This window comes from Geotrypetes seraphini, chromosome 1 (genome assembly GCF_902459505.1).
Source record: "Geotrypetes seraphini chromosome 1, aGeoSer1.1, whole genome shotgun sequence".
In the NCBI taxonomy this organism is placed as follows: Eukaryota; Metazoa; Chordata; class Amphibia; order Gymnophiona; family Dermophiidae; genus Geotrypetes; species Geotrypetes seraphini.
In genome coordinates this window covers 233,743,819-233,768,508 of record NC_047084.1, presented here as the reverse complement: position 1 = coordinate 233,768,508, position 24,690 = coordinate 233,743,819, and positions in this window count along the sequence as shown.

Sequence of the window (24,690 nt, the reverse complement as noted above, 5' to 3'; positions counted from 1 at the left end):
GTGGGAAAACCAATCCTTTCACTTGGATTGTGGTGTCTTTGATTTTATCTTTGGGGGTGGCCAGGAAGAATTTTGTTTTGTCCGGGTTTAGTTTTAGTCTGAAGGAAAGCATCCAGAGTTCTATCTGAATGAGTATGCTTGTGATGTAGGCAAGAAGTTCCTGGGATAGACTGGTTAGAGCAGGGGTGTCCAATGTCGGTCCTCGAGGGCCGCAATCCAGTCAGGTTTTCAGGATTTCCCCAATGAATATGCATTGAAAGCAGTTCATGCAAATAGATCTCATGCATATTCATTGGGGAAATCCTGAAAACCCGACTGGATTGCGGCCCTCGAGGACCGACATTGGACACCCCTGGGTTAGAGGGATGACTATTTTGATGTCATCTGCATAGATGAAAAATTTGAGCTTGAGTTTGTGTAGGAGGTTACTGAGGGAGGCGAGGTAGATATTGAACAGAGTGGGGGACAGGGGGGAGCCCTGCGGAACGCCGCAGGGATTATCCCAGCTGTAAGAGAGAGAATCATTTTTGCATACCCTGTAGGATCTGTTTTGTAGGAAACCTTGGAACCAGTTGAGGATCAGGTCGGAGATGCCAATGTGGGCCAGGCATTCCAGGAGAATGGTATGGTCGACCAGATCAAACGCGCTGCTCAGGTCAAATTGCAAGATCAGGGCGCTGGTGCCCTGACTGAAGAGTGTGTGCAAGTGGTCAAGTAAGGAGGCTATAATGGTTTCTGTGCTGTGATCCACGCGGAAGCCCGATTGATTATCACTTAGGATGTTGAATTTTTCCAGGTGTGCGGAGGGTTCTGCTTTGACTACCCCTTCCGCTTTTTTGGTGAATAGAGGGATGCTGGCGATTGGTCTGTAATTAGAAGGGACGTTGGGAGGTTCCTTCATGTTTTTTATAATTGGGGTTATCAAGATATGGCCTTGCTCTGAAGGGAAGTTTCCTGAGGATAGTAGGGAGTTAACCCATGAAAGCGTGTTGGCTTTGAAGTGGATCGGAGCAGTTTTCATAACGTTTGGGGGGCAGGTATCTAGTTTGCAGAAGGAGTTAGTGTAATTTTGTAAGTCTAAAAGCTTTGAAATATGGCTACATAAGAACATAAGAATAGCCTTACTGGGAAAGGCCAATGGTCCATCAAGCCCAGTAGCCCATTCTTACGGTGGCCAATTCAGGTCCCTAGTACCTGGCCAAAACCCAAGGAGTAGCAACATTCCATGCTACCGATCCAGGGCAAGCAGTGACTTCCCCCATATCTTTCTCAATAACAAACTTTTCCTCCAGGAAATTGAATAAACCTTTACATTTCATATATTTCATATATTTATAAAAACATATTATAAAAAAATTTAAATATATATATATATATATATAAAGAATTAAAAATACTGTGCACAGTAGTGGGATTTTCCCATTTTAAGATCTTTTTACATTGTGCTGCAGGTATGAATTTTTTGCCCATGATAAGAAAAGAATGCCAGCTGTGAATCATCAATGATTGCTGCATGATAAAAATGTTTTTGAGGCTATTTCTCCACCTGTTTTTGAATTTCGATGCTGGATCTTAGAGAGGTGGCCCACTTGTGGTGAGTGACATTTTTGTAATTTTTTTGGATTTAAACATCTCTATCATATCTCCCCTCTCCCGCCTTTCCTCCATAGTATATATATTGAGATCTCTGTCTATCCCCATACGCTTTAAGATGTAGACCACCAACCCTTTTAATAGACTTCCTCTGAACCAACTCCATCCTGTTTATATCTTTTTGAAGGTGCAATCTCCAGAATTGTACACCATATTCTAAATGAGGTCTTACCAAAGTGTTACACAGGGGCATCAAAAACCCCTTATTCCTACTGGCATTCCTCTCCCTATTCACCCGAGCATCTTTCTAGGTTTCACCATTACCTTTTCAACCTGTTTGGCCACCTTAAGATCATCACATACTATCACACCCAAGTTCTTCTCCTCTTTTGTGCACAAGCATTCTTCACCCCTTAAACTGCACCATTCCTTCAGGTTTTTGCAGCCCAAATGCATGACCTTGCATTTCTTAGCATTAAATCTTAGCAGCCAAATTTCAGACCATTCTTCAAGCTTTTCTAGATCCTTCCTCATGTTATTCACACCATCGGTGGTGTCTACTCTGTTGCAATTTTTGGTATCTGCAATATTCAGCAATTTCACTTCCAAAAATGTAAAAACAAACAAACCCGAAACAGGCCAAGATTTGGTTGTTATCAATGCTTTGGAATAAATGTTAATGGGGCCTCCTGTTTGTAAAACCTATTAAGAAATGTTTTTGGGAGATACCCTAATCCTGATGAAGATTGTGTGGGAATCCTGGATTTCTACTTGTGCCACTCTTTCTGGTGTGCTCTTTGTATATACTGTACATGGGCTGTTGATCTCCTTTTTTTTCTTGTGGCATAAATGTGAGAACCAGTTATAGAATTACCAGTTGTAGAATTGCCCTTCATCTGCTTATCATACTTTAGTAAACAGGCCTTAAATAAAAAAGGAGATAGTTAAAAGTGTATCATTATTAAATTTTAGGGATAGTTGCATGGAAATGAAGGAAATATTGGGGTCCTTTTACTAAGGCGTGCTAGCTGATTTAGTGCACGCTAAATATTAGTGTGCGTTAAATGCTAACACATCCATTATATTTTATAGACAAGTTAGCTAAATCGGCTAGCGCACCTTAGTAAAAGAGGGGAATTATTTGTGCATTTTGTAGCAGGAAATTGGGGTTTGTATGTAGGTAACCTATGAAGATATGAGTCATAAAATGCAGGTGGGCAGTTGGGGGGCGATGGGATTTAAATCAATATAATGACATGAATTTTATATAATACTTTTTTCTCTTTTTTGATATATGCAATGTACTCTGTAATTCACTTGGACCTTTGTGGTTAAGCATGCAATCAAATCTTTACAAATAAATAGACCATCTGGCCTACAGTTATAGAAAGAAATAGGAAAGAAGAAATTGATCTAACATTTGAGAGGGCATTGCAGTGCAGAAATGGATTTGCTCATTTTATTAATTTTTAATTATTTTCAAACTTACTCGAGAGGAAGTTAAAGCAGGGCTTTACTGTAGATCTAATTACCAGTGTGGATGATGTTGCTGTGTACTATATTACATTATTTTACCCAAAATCCAACTCAGAATATATTAATTGCTGTACAGCTTTAAAATGTCAGTAATTGCTACATTTATTTCTAGTGAAATATTTTATCAGTAGGTTATATTTAAATGTCTGAAAGCAACAAGGACTCACTTTAGTTAGCAACAACATTTACATTAAATACGTGGCAAAAATTGTTCTTTTCCAAATTTACAATATCTTGGATGTTAACAGATATAAAAGACATTCACCCTGAAATTCAGAACTCTTCTCACAAAAAAAAAAAAAAAAAAATAGACTGGAAAAATGCAGGCAGGTCAATAACTAAATCACAGAGCTCACTACAGATACTGAACTACTCTCATCAAACTTTTTGTGCAATTAAATTAAAATAGATTAGATGTCACTCATGAATTATCTTCTGCTCTTCCACCGTAATTCATTTAATTGGCCTCGATGATCAACTCTGAGGTTTCGCATCTCAAGTGGATTTGCTCTGCCCAGAAGCAGAGTTTTCAGAAGATATATCAATTCTGAACATTTTCTCAGCTCAGTCTGTGCTCTCCAGTGATCTTATAAACTGGGGCTATATGAGCACTAGTCATGTTAAAATTACACCAAAGAAAAATGATTGCTTCTTTTAGAATCTGGCTTAACTTTTCTCATATGTTACTTTAACGTTAGCTATCAACAGCTATTTCACATGGTCAAGATATTTGTGAACTTTGAAGGCACAGATTAGGGATTTACAGTAATGAAGAACAAAATAAAACATGAGAAACTGGATTTTTTTGAGGGATATCATTGAGGTCACTTTCAGATTACCATATATACACAAATATAAACTGAGATTTTTGGGCCAAAAAAATAGTCAAAAAATGGAGTTCTCAGTTTATATTTTAATCATACAGTTGTGCACTCCTCTCCCTGGGTCCATTACAGGTCTCCCCTAGGACAGCCTTGAGCCCTGGTAGTTCAGCAGTAAGCCGGGACAGGTATGGCCCCTCCCATCTCCTGTCCTGGCCAGCTGCACCACCCTTACCTGCAAAGGCCTACCTTGCATGCCCTGGTGATCCAGTGGTGAACTGGGATAGGAGCAATCCTCATATCCTCCTGCCCCGTGCAGAGCCACTAAAGAAAAAGGCTGCTGCAAGTTACCATGGTAACCTTACGAGACCACGGAATTCATAAGGTTATCGTGGAAATTCACAGCAGCCATTTTCTATAGCAACTCTCATGGAGCAGGAGTATAGGCGGATGCAGGGTGTGCAAGGTGGGCCTTTGCAGGTGCAGGAGGCAGGTGAGATGATGCAGAGCCCGCTGAGACAGGAGATGGGAGGGGCTGCTTCTGTCACAGCTCACTGCTGGACCACCAGGGCTCAAGGGAAGCCTGCAAAGAGTTGGTGTGAGGTGCAGGGGGTGTAGAGCTGGCAGGGACAGGACATGGAGGAATTGATTCTGTCTCAGCTCACTACTAGACCACCAATACTTATACTCAAGTCAATCTTTTTACCCCATTTTTGGGAGAAAAAAAATATCACCTCGGTTTATATTTGAATATACAGTACTCTCCCGAAATTCGCAGGGGTTCCATTCCAGGAACCCCTGTAAATTTCAAAAAACCACAAATACATTTTTTAGGTAGGGGAGACAGGAGAGAGCAGCTAACATAGTAACATAGTAGATGACAGCAGATAAAGACCCGAATGGTCCATCCAGTCTGCCCAACCTGATTCAATTTAAATTTTAAAATTTTTTTCTTAGCTGTTTCTGGGCAAGAATCCAAAGCTCTACCTGATACTGTGCTTGGGTTCTGACTGCCGAAATCTCTGTTAAAACCTATTCCAGCCTATCTATACCCTCCCAGCCATTGAAGCCCTCCCCAGCCCATCCCCCACCAAACGGCCATACACAGTCACAGACCATGCAAGTCTGCCCAATACTGGCCTTAGTTCAATATTTAATATTATTTTCTGATTCTAGATCCTCTGTGTTCATCCCACGCTTCTTTGAACTCAGTCACAGTTTTACTCTCCACCACCTCTCTCGGGAGCGCATTCCAGGCATCCACCACCCTCTCCGTAAAGTAGAATTTCCTAACATTGCCTTTGAATCTACCACCCTTCAACCTCAAATTATGTCCTCTGGTTTTACCCTCTTCCTTTCTCTGGAAAAGATTTTGTTCTACGTTAATACCCTTCAAGTATTTGAATGTCTGAATCATATCTCCCCTGTCCCTCCTTTCCTCTAGGGTATACATATTCAGGGCTTCCAGTCTCTCCTCATATGTCATCTGGCACAAGCCTCCTATCATTTTCGTCGCCCTCCTCTGGACCGCAACAAGTCTTCTTATGTCCTTTGCCAGATACGGTCTCCAAAACTGAACACAATACTCCACGTGGGGCCTTACCAATGACCTGTACAGGGTGTGACCAGTCAGACCCGGGCTCTGCCAAGGTCCCAGCTAAGCTTAGGAATAAAGTAAAAGTAAAATCCCGGAAGGAAAATGCCAGGATTTCCCAGGATGATAATGTGGGGGATAATGCCAGTGGCCACCAGGAGGAGCCAGATTTATCTGAAGATGAAGGGAGTGAGTTTTGTCCAAGTCAACACCAGGGGAGCTCAAGAGGCCCCTGGAGTTCTGCTGACACACTCAGAACAGGGCACGCCCCTAGAGTAGATAAGCCAGCAGTGGCATTCAAACCTGCAAGCCGGTTAGGGAGGAAGTTTAGGTCTTGTCTCCCTAAAGCAAACAGGAGTAACAGCCCTATACCGATGGAACTGGCTGAGGCTGGGCAAGCAGAAGATTTACTACTCCCAAAGGAAGAGCCTATGGACTGCCAAGAGACTTGTGCTGACTGTGATTCCAATTATCTTGAACCAATGCAGGTGGACTTGGCTTTAATCCACAAACAGTGAGTGTGGTTCTTTTGGAACTGTTTGTGTGCTGTTTTTTTTTTGTTTTTTCTTGAATGTTATTTTGGAAGGAAGCTAGGAGTGTGTGGGGAGAGGTTTTGCTGCCACCTTGGGAGGGAATTTTTGAAAGCCTATCTGAAGGCCTTTATGTTAGCAAAACCTGGTTCACTCTCCTATTCCTGGCAGACAGATATGTTTGTCAGAGGCTTTCCTTTATTTTATTTAATGATTGGAAATTGAGGAAACTTAAATGCTGAACTTTATTTTGATGGAATAAAATACCTGTTTTGGAGCAGGCAGTACTGGCTCTACAAAGAGCTGGATCCCCAGAGCCATTGGGACCTGATAAGCAGGGGAAGAAAGTTGAGACTTCATTATGGACTGCTTTAGTTTCTTGCCCTTTTTGGCAGTTTTGTTTTTGTTCTCTTTATTGCTATAAGAAGCCCTAACTGATGTTACAAAGTTGGAGGAAGTACTTACCTGCCTTAACGAATCAAGTAAAAAGAACTATTTTTCTAAACAACCCTATGGTTGAGGCTTTATTTTTTGTTTGAATTAATTGTGAGTTCGGTTGAAAATTCCAGTCCTGCAGGGTGGCTCCATGTCGGGTCACACGCTAATGCACAGTTTGTTGTAGCCATCAAAATTACTGCAGAGCCCTGCCCTGGGCTATAGTGGTGGCCACAAGTTGTATCAACACCTTTTTCCTTCTACTGGCTGCACCTCTCTTTATACAGCCCAGCATCCTTCTGGCAGCAGACACTGCCTTGTCACACTGTTTTTTTGTCTCTTTGGACACTATCACCCCAAGGTCCCTCTCCCCATCCGTGAATATCAGCTTCTCACCTCCCAGCATATATGGTTCCTTCCTATTATTAATCCCCAAATGCATGACTCTGCATTTCTTTGCATTGAATTTTAGTTGCCAGGCATTAGACCATTCCTCTAACTTTTGCAGATCCTTTTTCATATTTTCCACTCCCTCTTCGGTGTCTACTCTGTTACAAATCTTGGTATCATCTGCAAAAAGGCACACTTTTCCTTCTAACCCTTGAGTAATGTCACTCACAAACATATTGAACAGGATCGGCCCCAGCACCGAACCCTGAGGGACTCCACTACTCACCTTTCCTTCCTCCGAGCGACTTCCATTAACCACCACCCTCTGGTGTCCGACAGCCAGTTTCCAAACCAGTTCACCACTTTGGGTCCTAACTATAGCCCTTCAAGTTTGTTCAACAGTCTCCTATGAGGAACTGTATCAAAGGCTTTGCTGAAATCTAAGTAAATTACATCTAGCATATGTCCTTGATCCAGCTCTCTGGTCACCCAATCAAAAAATTCAATTAGGTTCGTTTGGCACGATTTACCTTTTGTAAAGCCGTGTTGCCTCGGATCCTGTAACCCATTAGATTCAAGGAAGTACACTATCCTTTCTTTCAGCAACACTTCCATTATTTTTCCAACAACTGAAGTGAGGCTCACCGGCCTGTAGTTTCCTGCTTCATCCCTGTGACCACTTTTGTGAATAAGGACCTCCTCCAATCCCCTGGAACCACTCCCATCTCCAGAGATTTGTTGAACAAGTCTTTAATAGGACTCGCCTTCTCTGAGCTCCCATAGTATGGATCCCGTCTGGTCCCATTGCCTTGTCCACCTTCAGTTTTTCAAGTTGCTCATAAACACTCTCCTACGTGAACGTCGCAGAGTCAACTCCATTTTCTCATGTAACTTTACCAGACAATCTCGGTCCTTCTCCAGGATTTTCTTCTGTGAACACAGAACAGAAGTATTTGTTTAGCACATTTGCTTTTTTCTCATCACTCTCCACATATCGGTTCCCAGCATCTTTTAGTTTAGCAATTCAATTTTTCATCTTCCTCCTTTCACTAATATATCAGAAAAAATTTTTGTCTCCCTTTTTTACATTTTTGGCCATTTGTTCTTCCACCTGTGCTTTTGTTGGAGCACCGGCAAGTGAAGGAAATCACTCGCTGTATGCAACAACCGCCTCTTCCTTTACTAAAGTCGGATCTCACCAATCAAGAGCTGCTTTGACACGCAGCTCTTGATTGGTAAGGCCTGACTTTAGTATAGGAAGAGGCGGTCGGAGCATACAGCGAGTGATTTCCTTCACTCACCGGCGCTCCGGCTGCTGTCTCCTACCTCTCCAGTTGCTCTCTCCTGTCTCCCCTGCCCGATAATTTGTGGTTATAAAATACCAAAAATGACTGGGACCGCAAACTGCCGACCACAAATTCACGGGGGAGCACTGTATATGGTATGATCTGTGATGTACAAAAATTTTGACCCATTTTAATTTACTGGAATCATTTTAATCCAGTGCTATGGTAGTTAGAACAATACGTTTGAAAGTCACTGATATAAAAAACAAAACAAAACAGAGAGAAGGCAGAATATCACCATTTTACTTTATATTGGTTCACTAAATTTGAAGCTAGAACATCTGGGAAAGTGAACGTATTAAAAAGAAATCACTATTCAAAGGCAGACAAGAAGCTGTGTAAGCATATAAAAACAACAAAATAGTGAAAAGCATCAAAAATGCATTTGGGGCTAGCCAAATTTCAATGGGCAGACATATGAGGGGCAACAGAAAGTTCTCAACCCAACCAAGAAGAGAATGATGTGGAGCCATGGAACTAACAAGTTATTCCAAACTTTTTTTGACACTACATTTCATTTCATATCATTGACATGTAAAGTATCAAGAAAGTGTGGTATAACATGTGAGCTTCATAGCTCCACATCATTCTCTTCTGGAACTTTTCAGTGGCCCCTCGTATGTTGCTTGAGTAAGGTACAGTAGTCCCCATATAGAAAAAAAGCAAAACAAAACCCAATAATCTGTGCTCAGCATTCAAAGGGTATGGCATCAGCACAAAGTAAAATCAAGAAGCCAAAATACATTTGCCCACACCTTAATCTTCACACCTCTTTATTTGGGTAAGGTCTAAAACAAATATTCGGCCCGAGTCTATTAATTTCAATAGGGAAAATGCCATCCTTCATACATACACACACATATTCAAACATACACACAGACATATATCTATACCGTATTTGCCGGCGTATAAGATGACTTTTCAGTACCTTAAAATCCTCCCCAAAGTCGGGGGTCGTCTTATACGCCGGGTACAGTTTACATGCCCTTACTTGCGGGGCTGGATGTACTCAGTCGCGCGGCTCTTCTTCTCCCTACCTTCTCTGCTTGCAGCACAGAGCCGAACGGAAGTCTTCCCGACGTCAGCGCTGACGTCGGAGGGGAGGGAGGGCTTAAACAAAGCTTAAACAAAGCCCTCCCTCCCTCCGACATCAGCGCTGACGTCGGGAAGACTTCCGTTCGGCTCTGTGCTGCAGGCATGGCAGGCAAGGAGAAGGAGAGTAGCCTCGCGGTTCGAGTGGCTACCAAGCGAGAGGGGCGGCCGCCCCGCCCCGGTTGCAGCACAGCCGGCCAGGTTCCCTTACTTTTGTGGCACTTCCCCGACCGACCGATAACAGCCCGGGTCCGACAATCCTCCCTGCCCTGTAGCCGCGAATCTAAATACCTTCTTACAGCAGCTGTAAGAAGGTAATTTAGATTCGCGGTTAAGGGCAGGGAGGTTTGTCGGACCGGGGCTGTTGTCGGTTGGTCGGGGAAGTGCCACAAAAGTAAGGGAACCTGGCCGGCTGTGCTGCACCCGGGCGGTAGAGAAGGTGTGCGGAAGAAGGGGTCGTCTTATACGGCGAGTATAACACAAAACTCTATTTTTTAACTAAAAGTTGGGGGGTCGTCTTATACGCCCAGTCGTCCTATACGCCGGCAAATACGGTATATATAAAATCGGATGTATGTATGTATGTGCCGCGATCACGCAAAAACGGCTTGACCGATTTGAACGAAACTTGGTATGCAGATCCCACACTACCCGGGATGATATGTTCTTGGGGTCTCAAGGCCCACCTGCACACGTGGGCGGAGCTACAAACATAAAATCAGATTTCACACATTCATGTCAATGGAAAAAATGTAAAACAGCTGCCAATGCAAAAACGGCTTGCCCGATTTGAACGAAACTTGGTATGCGGATCCCTCACTACCTGGGGTGATACGTTCTGGGGGTCTCATGGCCCACCTGCACATGTGGGCTGAGCTACAAACATAAAATCAGATTTCACCCATTCATGTCAATGGAAAAAATGTAAAACAGCTGCCAACGCAAAAACGGCTTGCCCGATTTGAACGAAACTTGGTATGCAGATCCCTCACTACCTAGGGTGATATGTTCTGGGGGTATCGCGGCCAACCTGCACACCTGGGCGGAGCTACAAACAGAAAATCAGATTTCACCCATTCATGTCAATGGAAAAAATGTAAAAACTGCCTCCGCAAAACCGGCTTGCCTGATTTGAACTAAACTTGGTATGCAGATCCCTCACTACCTAGGGTGATATGTTCTGGGGATCTCGCGGCCCACCTGCACACATGGGCGGAGCTACAAACAGAAAATCAGATTTCACCCATTCATGTCAATGGAAAAAATGTAAAAAACTGCCATTCTCACAGTAATTCCAACTATCTGGGGTGATATGTTCTGGGGGTCTCGCGGCCCACCTGCACACGTGGGCGGAGCTAAAAACAGAACATCAGATTTCACCCATTCATGTCAATGGAAAAAATGTAAAAAGCTGCCATTCTCACTGTGACCAATTTGGACGAAACTTGGTATGCAGATCCCTCATTACCTGGGGTGATATGTTCTGGGGGTCTCGCGGCCCACCTGCACACGTGGGCGGAGCTACAAACATAAAATCAGATTTCACCCATTCATGTCAATGGAAAAAATTTAAAAAGCTGCCATTCTCACAGTAATTCACAAACAGCTTGACCGATTTGAACGAAACTTGGTATACAGATCCCTCACTACCTGGGGTGATATTTTCTGGGGGTCTCGCGGCCCTCCTGCACACGTGGGCGGAGCTACAAACAGAAAATCACATTTCACCCATTCATGTCAATGGAAAAAATGTAAAAAGCTGCCATTCTCACAGTAATTCAAAAACGTCTTGACCAATTTGAACGAAACTTGGTATGCAGATCCCTCACTACCTGGGGTGATATGTTCTTGGGGTCTCACGACCCCCCTGCACACGTGGGCGGAGCTACAAACAGAAAATCGGATTTCACCCATTCATGTCAATGGAAAAAATGTAAAAAGCTGCCATTCTCACAGTAATTCAAAAACGGCTTGACCGCTTTGAACGAAACTTGGTATGCAGATCCCTCACTACCTGGGGTGATATGTTCTGGGGGTCTCGCGGCCCACCTGCACACGTGGGCGGAGCTACAAACATAAAATCAGATTTTACCCATTCATGTCAATGGAAAAAATGTAAAAAGCTGCCATTCTCACAGTAATTCCAACTTCCTGGGGTGATATGTTCTGGGGGTCTCGCGGCCCACCTGTACACGTCGGCGGAGCTACAAACAGAACATCAGATTTCACCCATTCATGTCAATGGAAAAAATGTAAAAAGCTGCCATTCTCACAGTAATTCAAAAACGGCTTGACCGCTTTGAACGAAACTTGGTATGCAGATCCCTCACTACCTGGGGTGATATGTTCTGGGGGTCTCGCGTCCCACCTGCACACGTGGGTGGAGCTACAAACATAAAATCAGATTTCACCCATTCATGTCATTGGAAAGGATGTAAAAAGCTGCCATTCTCACAGTAATTCCAACTATAAAACACTTTCTATGACACTATAACCACTAGGGACATCTTTTCTATTCTACCACGGACACCATACATATAGAGTTTGTATGTTCTAACTGTTTTTGTAACTGTTTCCTTCATGCACCCCAGTTCATAATGTTATTACATTACATGAGTACTCACATATGCTGAACTAGGCACACAGGTTCCATTCTGAACCGGGAAAAAACTGCATGGAGTTTCTTTTCAATCTGAGTTTTCACATATTGAGTTGTTTAAATCAATACTGAAACTTTTGGATGCCACTTATTCCAACAGATCTTCCTTTTCAGTTTAAGAGATTGCTAATTCCAGTGAGACTTGCATTCATTCACCACTATAAAGTATCTTTATTTCAATCCATTTACAGTGTTATTGCTATAATTAAATACCCGTGCAACGCCGGGGCATCAGCTAGTATATATATATATATATATATATATATATAAAAAGGTGCTTCTTATGGTTATATACATGATCCATCCAGTCTACCCAATTAAGTGATCAGAGCCTCGCCCACCATTGTATGTAGGCCCTGGTCATCCATGTTTAAATGCTGGTTTCGAAGGCAAGGCATCACTATTCCAACCATGATGAGGATGTATTGTTGACAGTATGAAGTCTCAACAGCCATTTAGAAAATCTTTGGATCAACGGAGGCTCTAGCAACAACAGGGGCAGGAAAGAGTTGGGCTCTTTCCTGCCCCCGAAGAAGCTCTCAGTCTCGCGGCCATTTTGAAGATTGCTATTGCTATTGGCTGATGCTGTCAAAAGTTTTGGAAAGAGCAATGCTGAGTTAAATTTATTAGATTTTTCTCCCCTGAAGTAGCGCTGTTAGAGTGAAACAAAAGTGCTTTCTTCAGGAACATTGGGAACGAGTTCTAGCAGTTATTGGATGAAAAGAACATCTGTGTTATGAGAAGCATTCCATGAGATAAGTTTTGCTAAATCTTTCACTTGTTCTATACATCTTGATCTTGAACTAATGTTCTGCCTCTAATTGTAGCCATTACAACTTGTTTTACACAGAATTAACTATTTATTCAAACATATTTGAGAGATTTGACAGAAGAAGAAGAACTTTTGAGAAGTAATTTATGAAATGAGAGATTGATTGCTACAATATATATATAACATAGAAACATAGAAAGATGACGGCAGAAAAGGGCCACAGCCCATCAAGTCTGCCCACTCCATTTACCCACCCTATTAAGTCTGAGTGCTAATGACTTAGTTCCTTAACTCGACCGTCGCAGGGATCCCACGTGGATGTCCCATTTATTCTTAAAGTCGAGCACACTGGTGGCCTTGATCACCTGCACCGGAAGTTTGTTCCAGTGATCTATCACCCTTTCTGTGAAGAAATACTTCCTGATGTCACCACTAAATTTCCCTCCTCTGAGTTTGAGCGGGTGCCCCCTTGTGACCGAGGGTCCCTTGGGAAAGAATATATTGTTTTCCACCTCTACACGATCTGTGACGTGCTTGAATGTCTCGATCATGTCACCCCTTTCCCTGCGCTCCTCTAGGGTATAGAGCTGCAGCTTGCTCAGTCTTTCTTCGTATGAGAGACCCTTGAGTCCAGCGACCATCCTAGTGGCCATCCGCTGGACCGACTCAGCTCGAAGCACATCTTTCCGGTAATGTGGCCTCCAGAATTGCACACAGTATTCCAGATGAGGTCTCACCATGGTTCTGTAGAGTGGCATTATGACTTCAGGTTTGCGGCTGACGAAGCTTCTATTGATACATCCCATCATTTGTCTTGCCTTGGATGAGGCCTTCTCTACTTGTTTGGCAGCCTTCATGTCTGCGCTGATGATCACTCCCAAGTCCCGTTCTTCTGAAGTCTTAGCTAGTATTTCTCCATTCAAGGTGTATGTTCTGCATGGATTTCTGCTACCGAGATGCATGACCTTACACTTCTTAGCGTTGAAGCCCAGCTGCCATGTTGAGGACCAGTTTTCCAATGTGATCAGATCCTGCATCATACTATCTTTGAGATTGCTTTCACCTACTATATTACACAGTTTGTCGTCGTCGGCAAACAGTGCTACTTTACCCTGTAGTCCTCGGGTCAAGTCCCTTATGAATGTGTTGAAAAGGGATGGTCCCATAACTGAGCCCTGCGGCACTCCGCTAGTCACTTCCGATGTCTCAGAGAGGGTGCCATTGACCACCACCCTCTGAAGTCTTCCACTCAGCCACTCCTTGACCCATGCAGTTAGTTTCTCACCTAACCCCATTGATTTCATCTTGTTTAATAGTCTACGGTGTGGGACACTGTCAAAGGCTTTACTGAAATCCAAGTACACTATGTCCAGAGACTCTCCCAAGTCCAGCTTTCCTGTCACCCAGTCAAAGAAGCTGATAAGATTGGACTGTGAATCCAATGTTGGCAGGGATCCCTCAGATTCCCCTCATCCAGTATTGTGTCCAGTTTGCCTTTAAGTAGGGTTTCCATGAGTTTACACACTATTGATGTGAGACTCACTGGTCTGTAATTCGCAGCCTCCGCTCTGCAACCCTTCTTGTGTAGAGGAACAACACTGGCAGTTTTCCAGTCCAGGGGGACTCTCCCCGTTCTCAGGGAGAAATTGAAGAGCACGGCTAACGGTTCCGCCAAAATATCGCATAGCTCTCTGAGCACTCTTGGTGCAAATTGTCCGGTCCCATGGCTTTGTTCACCTTGAGTCCTGACAGTTCTCTGTAAACATCAGCTGATGTGAACTCAAAATTCTGAAATGGGTCTTCCATGCTTTGCTTTGCTTCCAGCTGTAGCCCTTGTCCCGGTGCCTCGCATGTAAAGACTGAACAGAAGTAATCATTCAGTATTTTGGCTTTATCGGAATCTGTTTCCGCATAATTCCCGTTTGGCGTTCTAAGGCGTACTATCCCGTTTGTGTTCTTTTTCCTGTCGCTAATGTATCTGAAGAAAGATTTGTCCCCTTTCTTAATGTTCTTCGCTAGAGTTTCTTCTGTTCAAAGTTTGGCCTCCCTGACTGCTGTTTTGACCGCTGCAGACTTTGTCCTGTATTCAATGTTAGCTTCTTTTTCCCCGGTGCGTTTGTATGAGAGAAATGCTTTTTTCTTCTCCTTGACAAGGTACTAGACCTCATCTGTGAACCATTGGGGTTTCTTTTTCCTTTGTTGTTTGGTTACCAATTTTATGTAGCGGATAGTTGCCTCATGAAGGATCGATTTCAAGGTTGACCACATAGCTTCCACATTATCAGTCACTTTTTGAACCTGCAGTGTCTGATAGATGAAATCTCCCATGCGTGTGAAGTCGGTGCCCCGGAAATTGAGTACCCTTGTTTTTGTTTGTGATCTAGGGAAGCCTTTCTTAAGGTTAAACCATACCATGTTATGGTCACTGGTGGCTAGCGTTTTTCCCACCGAGACCTCCGAGACGCTTTCCCCGTTCGTAAGTACCAGGTCCAGGATGGCCTGGGCCCTTGTGGGCTCTAGTACCAGTTGTTTGAGCCATACTCCCTTCATGGACGTTAATATCCTTCTGCTATCACAAGTTGTCGCTGAGAGTGTGTTCCAGTCTACATCAGACATGTTGAAGTCTCCTAACAGAACTACGTCGCCCCGTAAGGTGATATTCTCCATGTCTTCAATTAATTCTGTGTCTTTGTCCTCCGATTGTCTTGGGGGTCTGTATAACACACCAAGGTATAGGCATTTTTCTCCGCCTCTGGCCAGGTTTACCCAGATGGATTCCCCAGTATACTTGACATCCGTGATCCTGGTTGTCTTGATGTTCTCTTTGATGTAAAGTGCTACCCCACCTCCTAACTTACCCTCTCTGTCTTGCCGAAGCAGGTTGTATCCTGGTATAGTTATATCCCACCCATGAGAGTCTGTGAACCATGTTTCGGATATTGCTATTACGTCTAGATCTGCATTAACTATTTCTGTTTCTAGTTCTAAAAATTTATTCCCTAGGCTGAGTGCGTTAACATACATAGCTCTCCACTCTTTCTGGAGAGCTATGTATGTTAACGCACGCAGCCTAGGGAATAAATGTACGGAGTTTTTTTCGGACCAGTGATGATACGAGTGGCTTAGGGTGCTATTGAGTCCCAGTCACTCGTGGATGAGGCCTGTTTTTCTACATTTTTTATATTTATTATTATTATTTTGATTTTCTGTCTGTTGACTAATGATTGAGTGTGAGTGGGGTTTTCTGGTAAACTAACACACAGTACATTTTCTCTGATTTTTTTTTTTAATAATTCTTTATTCATTTTCAAAATTACAATAAGTGTTATATATGTTCAATCACATTAACAATAAATACATCACTTAAAAACTATCATTGGTACATTACATAAACTCTTATTCCTCCCCCCTTCCCACCCCTCCCTACCATATATTCCATTATCTTATAGAATATGTAATAATAAAATATCCCCCCTTCACTATTAGACTGATAAATTTAAGGGAAACAATGTCAACAAATCCCTGATTTTTAAAAAATATTTGGGCAGTCATAAATCATATGCTTAAGGTCTCCCAAATTTTCCATTACAATGCCAGCATTTATTTGAATTTGTTAAATGGGCCCTATGTAGCTTGCTAGGAGTCCAATATGCTTTATTGAAAAAATATATATAGTGGTGGATAGTGTAGGACATTGTGTATACTTAAAAAATTTATCCATTGGTCATCAGATCCTGCCCAAGTAGATTCACATACTAGTAGTTATAGATGATGATATAAAAAATTTATAATAAAATGAAGTTGTAAAAGCAATATATTGACAAATATTTTATATATAAATAATAAATCTATTCATTCAATAAAACTTAATACCAGAAAAATGCACTATGAAGTACTTAAGTAATAAATAAACCCAGATACATAACAACAGCTTCTTTTCACACTAAAGTACAATGTAAACTAATTTGTGAATAAAACAAAATATCAGACCCATAAAACATTAATGTTTAAAAAGATTCACTCTTTTACTAGGAGAGTGTGGTACAGTGATTAGAGCTACAGCCTCAGCACCCTGAGGTTGTGGGTTCCAACCATGCATTGCTTCCTGTGACCCTGGGCAAGTCACTTTGTAAAAGGGTTCCTTTTACAAAGGTGCGCGAAAAACTACTGCATGCTCAAGAGGAGGCGGTAGCAACTGGCGCGCGTGGCATTTTAGCGCGTGCTATTCCGCATGTTAAGGCCTTAATGCACCTTTGTATAAGGAGCCTTTAATCCCCCCAGGTGCATTAGATAGATTGTGAGTCCACTGGAACAGATAGGGAAAATACTCGAACTACACATATGTAAACCACTTTGAGTGTGGTTGTAAAATTACAGAAAGGCAGTATACAAGTCCCAGTATCTTTCCCTTGAACAGAATAGCTTTTCCGGACTAGGTTTTACTAAACCACTGAAAAGCTTCTAAACGCAGGCCAGAAAGGTAAGAAGCTCTTCTGCAGTTTAATAAAAGGAGTTCCCAGTTAAGGACAAATCCAGCTTCCAACAAAACTGATCGAACTGACAAAACAAATCAATTAAAATAAAAACACTTCAGCTTCATGATTTCAAACATATACAGAGTATAAAATACCAATAAATCTAATATAATAAAGCCCTAGGCGTGCATGCGCATTCCCACCTGCGTGCTCCCGTTTTCCGTGAGCTGTAGGGACCCGCAGGTAGGAGTGAGCATGCGCGTGGTGGCGCGGAGCCTGTCAGACACGGCAACTCTTGCAGACTTTAATTGCTGCCTCCCAGGCTTCTCCTCCTGCTCCGGCTGGGCCCGCATTAAAAAAAAACCAAACAAACCCAGAGCTCGCTTCGGGTCCAGCAAGGGCTGCGGGTCCTGAAACCTTCCAATTCCAGCAGCGTCTGCAGCACTCTACACACTGCTGCTTCGGGGCCTTCTACTGAAGGCCCCGAAGCAGCAGTGTAGAGTGCTACAGACGCTGCTGGAATTGGAAGTTTAGTTGGGACCGCGGGAAGGGAAGGGGAGGGCGGCAAGGGACTAAGGGAGCCGGCCAGAGCGTGGGAAGGGAAAGGGGAGGTAGGGGAAATGCTGCTGCTGCACAGGGAAGTGGTGTGGGGGGAGGGAAATGGAGTGGGAGGGAATCCTGCTGTGGCTGCTGCACAGGGAAGTGGTGGGAGAGAAATGCTGCTGCATCGGAGGCAGGGAGAGAGGCAGATAGAAAGAAAAGAAAAAAGACACAGGGGCAGGGAGAGACACAGAAAGAAAGACAGACAAAGGGGGCCAGGGAGAGAGACAGACAGCGAGAGGAAGAGAGAGACAGAAATAAAGACACACAGACATATAATCTAGCACCCGTTAATGTAATGGGCTAAAATACTAGTAAAACAATAAAACAAGGAAAAAAACAGCAATCATCCACCTCAGCCTAGAATTCTTTGTTTTGGCAATCAAACCTGACTGGTGTTACAACCTACCTTTTATGCTTCCAGCATAGCTTGTAAGCATAATTTAATCTAAAATACTAAAAAGAGGTAGAAAAATACTTCAAAACATTTCCAAAATCCAGGATTATAGTTAAAACTGTATGAATGGTCCAAACTACATGTCCAAATCTTATTAAAAGTCCATTTATGACCGATTGTGAGATAAATACATAGTACAGTGTTCACAGCATTCCACATCTATTTTATAATTTTGTGATGTTTTAAGATCTTTTTAGATGTTTTTATGGTGCTATTGTGTTACAGCAGTAGTGGCAAACATCTCAAAGTCAATTTAGATTGGTTTGTTTTTATTTTCCTGTTTGCTCTGTATGTATCTAGTACATAATAAAGGTAATAAATATTTTAGTAAAAAATAAAATAATTAAATAAAAATGTATTGTTTTAGTATTGCTTGACCCTAATGCAGCTAACCAGCAAAACATGGCCATGTCAGGCAAAAATGTTTCTATATGATAAACACTTTAAATTTCAATTGATGCTGAAATGTCCAATAATATGATATAAGAACAGCATAGGCTATTAACTGATTCAAACTGAAGGAAAAAGCCTCAGACAAAGGCCCTCCCACCTCCATCAAAGTGGTTTATTAAAGGTGGTTGAGTGGTCACCTCATTGGCAAAAAAACTTAAATGAAAATAAAAGCTTTATGCTGTGCTTTGCTAGCGAAAACAAAAGATAGAAGAAAAACTTTTCCACTTATCTTCTGCTGATCGGTACACCAACGGTGGCCAGCGTTTCACAAATCTGCTGCCTCAGGGTGTAACACGACTGATCAGACTTTAAAGTGGGACGCCAAGCGTGTCTCATGCATCTGAAAATGTTTCTACACCTGGGAGCATTTAAAGAGGACAATAAAGACTATTTTCTGTAAAGGTCTGGGTCTGCTTGCCTTGTTGCTCTCTTAGCCTTGGGATTCCGCTAGGACTCGTTTGAGAATTACTGGCCTAAATAAAAGCACCCAGTTGTAGAATTGCCCCCTTAAGGGTAATTCTATAAATGAGCATCTATTTTTAGGTACCAATAACACATGAGCAACCAAGATGATAAAGGGGATAGAACTCCCCTCGTATAAAGAAAGACTAAAAAGATTAGGGCTATTAAGCTTGGAAAATAGATGGCTGAGGGGAGATATGATTAAAGTCTACAAAATCCTGAGTGGAGTAGAGCGGGTACAAGTGGATCGATTTTTCACTCCGTCAAAAATTACAAAGACTAGGGGACACTCGATGAAGTTACAGGGAAATACTTTTAAAATCAATAGGAGGATTTTTTTTTCATTCAGAGAATAGTTAAGCTCTGTAACGTAAAAGTCCATAGTCTGTTGAGAAATACATGGGGGAAGCCACTGCTTGCCTTGGATCGGTAGCATGGAATGTTGCTACTCTTTGGGTTTGGGCCAGGTACTAGGGACCTGGATTGGCCACCATGAGAGCGGGCTACTGGGCTTGATGGACCATTGGTCTGACCCAGTAAGGCTATTCTTATGTTATGTTCATAGTGTGACAAACCCAGGTCCATTTCAGGTTTTTCTCATAACAAACCCGAATCCGTCCCGGGTTTTGCCCCAGTGAGCAGGAGAAAACACAGTGCACCTAGATGCAGGAGAGCTGATCAGGTGACTAACCAATTAACTGAGCAAGCTGACTTCTGCTCTGATAATGAGATGGAGGTAGAAGAAACAGGGCAGGATAAGATCAGGAGAAAAAGCTACACTCCATGCAGACCTGCCCCTACCACTGTTAGAAATCTGAGACAATTTGAACAGCCGGTTAAAACCAAGACTAGGGAGAAACCTGCCTGTAATAGCAGGAAACAGGCTAGTGTGTGGAAAACCCTTCCCCCACCTTCTCAGAGGGGGAGTGGTTTTCCACAGGACATAACGGAGCTCCTGAGAACAGGAAGGGGGCACACAGGAGAGAGACACTCAGGAGAGTGGGAAGCTGGGGAGAGTCAGTCTCTCTCAGACTGGCCTATGACAGAGGCAGAGGAATTGTCTCTTACCAGGAAGCCTTGGGAGCAGCCAGAGGAAGAAGCCATGGAGGTCCAGGCAAGCCATGCAGGCACTGAGATCCAGCCATTGCCCATGGAAATCCAGTAAGTCTGAGAATTGGATTTTCCCTGTTGCTTATACCTCTGTGCTGCTAGCGATACTGTAGTTTGTGTGAACTGAATTCAGAAGCTCTCCTGGGAAGCCAAACTTAGAGGCTTTCTTTAAAGCATTGAAGTGTGAGCAAACGTATGAGTGTTTGTTTTTCCCTGGCTTGCTGCCAAGCTGAGCCAGTACATTGCCTCCTCTCACAGCTGTGCCTAATTCCTGTAGCAACGTTGCAGAGAGGGAGAAACGTAGGCATGCTACTAAGGTCCTGAGCAAAACCAATGACCGAGGTATGGTAGATAGAGAATATCTGAGATACACTCATAGGGGTTTGGGGTATGTTTTTTGTTTGTTTGTTTGTTTTTTTACAAAGCTGCAGGAAAACTAGGCCTTAGTGTACCCCTATGCAGGACTTTCCCACACGCTAAGGAGGAGTGTCTCATTTTTCAAGCTAAGAGATCGGCGTGATGGCGGCGTTAAAGGAGGTGTTTCAGTTCGCGGCAGCGGTTTTGCCGCTTAACTGAGCTAGAGTTGAAGGCTGGCGGGAAGAAACTTTTGATCATGGAGGACTTGAAAGCAGTCAACATTACAGTTTTGAAAGATGTTAGAGCACGCATGAAAGAGAAGAGTGGACCTTTAAAGATTGCAAAACTAAATACTTCTCTTGCAGCTAAAATCAAAACCAAAATAATCAATAATTCTACAAGCTTTAAGGTCTCCTTAAAACATAATAATAACGAACTAGCCCTGGCTCTCAGTGCAGAGAAGGTTAGAGACTGAGAGAATGTTCCTTCAGAAAGAAATAGAGATGAAGCATTTTCAGAATGCCATGCTTCGACACAACTTAAATATTGTGAATAAAACTCTTAAGGAAATGCATACATTTATTAATACGAATTTGATCAAAGCCATTGGAGTCAGCAGTTCTGTTGAGAATTGTCCAGATTGTTTGTATCCTATAAAGGTATGCGCATATCGTTACTGAATTGGCTCCAAATACTGTAGATGCCTTCTTGGCATCTAAAAATAGGCTCTCTTTTGTATTATATATCATGGGATAATGCCATATATACTAGAATATAAGCTTATCCAAGTATAAGCTGAGTTAACAGTTTTCCCTCAGAAAAGAGAAAAAAACTTAACTCAATTATAAGTCAAGGTGGTATAAATTCAAGTATACCATAATTCTTCCTCCCTTGGAGTGTCCTGTATTTCTCCCTTTCCCCTTGGTATGGGGCATTTTTGCCGTCTTCCTACCACACCTGCTCTGCCTGAACTCGCTTCCCCCCTGTTTCCCCTCCCCCCGCCCACAGTGACTGACACTTCACTCTCCTTCCCTTTCCCCCCCTCCTTCCATCTGCTGTGACTGACATTTAATTTTCCTCTTCCCGTCCCCATGCAGTGACCACTTCTGTATACGTCTAATATCACAGCCCTTCCCTCAGATGTACTCTGCCTACGTGGTAACAGGTATTGTGTCAAAAGGAATGGCTGTGAGGTCAGTGCAAAAAGTGTATCAGTCACGCTGCTCACTGCCTGCGAAGATCAGAACATTAGAAGGTAATGTTGTAATTTTGAATGGTTAGATAAACATCAGAATCTTCTTGTTGCAGTTTTCTGGAATATTCTGTCTTTGCACTGATGCTTCTATCCAGGAGTAAGTGTTTTTAATTAGTTATATCTTATCTGGAAAATTGTATGAAAGAGGACATTGAGCAATGCTCAATAGACATATTTCTTTGTCATTTTTCTGTGAGCCACAGAGAGAAAGCATGAAAGTTTTTTTCTCAGTTGAAAGATTTTTGATCTTGAAAACACTGAAGTTATAAACTTTTATTTGCTTGAACAGCATCTTTGGCTTTTTTTTTTTACTTATTTCTTGACTCTACTTAATTTTCTACTTCATTACCTTAGGAGTAGGTAATCGGCATTTATGAGCATCTGTATTTTGTGACACCTTTTTATTTATTTGTCATTACTTGTAGAAACTCATTAGATGAAACTTTAATTTTCTTTGAATGGAATTGTGGTTGTAAATGTTGGTTATTCAGAGAGCCATTTTAGCAATGGGTAAAGCCTCAAAGAGACAAATATATACTTTATTTCCTGTTTACCTCAGATAATTCAGCTTCGTACCATTGTAAACCTTCTCTGCACCTCTAAACTGAAAGTACCAGAGGCAGATTTTTTTTTTAAAGATATACACTGTGGATATCAGTGGTGATCTTCTTCCAGGTCATACTAAGTCACTGACCTAGAACCTTTTTTTTAAACAATCTAACACCCTACCCCACTTTTTACAAAACCATGGCATGATTTTTAGTGCTGGCCACAGCGGTAACAGCTTAAGGGATTAAGAACAGCCATCTATTTTTTTAATTTATTCATTTATTTAACCCCTCCTCCCAAAAGAGCCCAGAACAGATTACAGGAGTACATACACAGTATAGTTAAGACGATCATGGGCAAGACATATTTAGAAATCTGGTGGTATGATGACCGAGGTATGGTAGATAGAGAATATCCGAGATACACTCATAGGGGTTTGGGGTATTTGTTTGTTTGTTTGTTTACAAAGCTGCAGGAAAACTAGACCTTAGTGTACCCCTATGCAGGACTTTCCCACACGCTAAGAAGTGTCTCATTTTTCAAGCTAAGAGATCGGCGTGATGGCGGCGTTAAAGGAGGTGTTTCAGTTTGCGGCAGCGGTTTTGCCGCTTAACTGAGCTAGAGTTGAAGGCTGGCAGGAAGAAACTTTTGATCATGGGGAACTTGAAAGCAGTCAACATTACAGTTTTGAAAGATGTTAGAGCACGCATGAAAGAGAAGAGCGGACCTTTAAAGATTGCAAAACTAAATACTTCTCTTGCAGCTAAAATCAAAACCAAAACCAAAATAATCAATAATTCTACAAGCTTTAAGGTCTCCTTAAAACATAATAATAACACACTAGCCCTGGCTCTCAGTGCAGAGAAGGTTAGAGACTGAGAGAATGTTCCTTCAGAAAGAAATAGAGATGATGCATTTTCAGAATGCCATGCTTTGACACAACTTAAATATTGTGAATAAAGCGCTTAAAGAAATGCATACATTTATTAATACGAATTTGATCAAAGCCATTGGAGTCAGCAGTTCTGTTGAGAATTGTCCAGATTGTCTTTCCATAACAAATAATCACAGGAGCAGTGAACGTTTAAGTGGAAACAGTACAGTATGTTGGAGCGATGATCAAGAATACAGATTCACAGACATGGCTATGAGGGTTCCATGTATGTCTTTACATAATGTGACAGAAAAAGATAACCAGACTACCTCTGGAAAATTGTCAGAATTATTTGAAAAAAATCAACTTCTCCAATGATGATACTTCCAATCTACCCTGTGCTGTGGATTCAGAATGTGAGAAAAATATACATGAGATGAGCAATATAGCCAAGACAAAAGTGGCCTTCAATGCTTTACATATATCTGAACATTTGTCACAAATGGAGCAAAGTTCGAACAATAATATAGTAACTGACTTGCCTAATATCCAATCTTCCGGACAGGTTGAGGAGATGACAAAATCATGTGGTGATTCAGTTGTCTGAATTATGTAACACAAAGGAAGAAAAAATGTCCAACAATATCTAGGTCTTGCAGTCAGTCAGTTGACTCTAATAAAAGATGAATGTTCCATTAAAACATTACAATCAAGAGCAATTAAGGACAACCATGAGCAAGCACATGGAGAACATTTGTCACAAATGGAGCATAGTTCGAACAATAATATAGTAACTGACTTGCCTAATATCCAATCTTCAGGAAAGGATGAGGAGATGACAAAATCATGTGGTGATTCAGGTTGTCTGAATTATGTAACACAAAGGAAAAAAGTCCACCAATATCTAGGTCTTGCAGTCAGTTTTTTAGAATTGACTCCAATCAAGATGGATGCTCCATTAAAACATTACAATCAAGAGCAATTAAGGACAACCATGAGCAAGCACATGGACAGACTGAAGACTCCTGTGTCTTGGGTGTGGTTTGTCAGGGTGATATTCTATCTATGGATTTCTTACCAGATAAAGTACAGCTCAAACATAATAAAAGCCCACCACCAGAACAAACTATTTATGCAAAACATCGAACGGATACTTACATGGTATATAAACCAGCTTTCTCTGTAGAGCCTGTTTTGGAAGATGATGATGCAAACAGTAAAAAAATCTTATTTTGTACATGTACAAGACTCCATTTTAGATCCAGCAGGTGTAGTACCAGTTTTGAATAGTGACATTTCAAAACCTAGAAGGGGAACCTATTTTGTACAA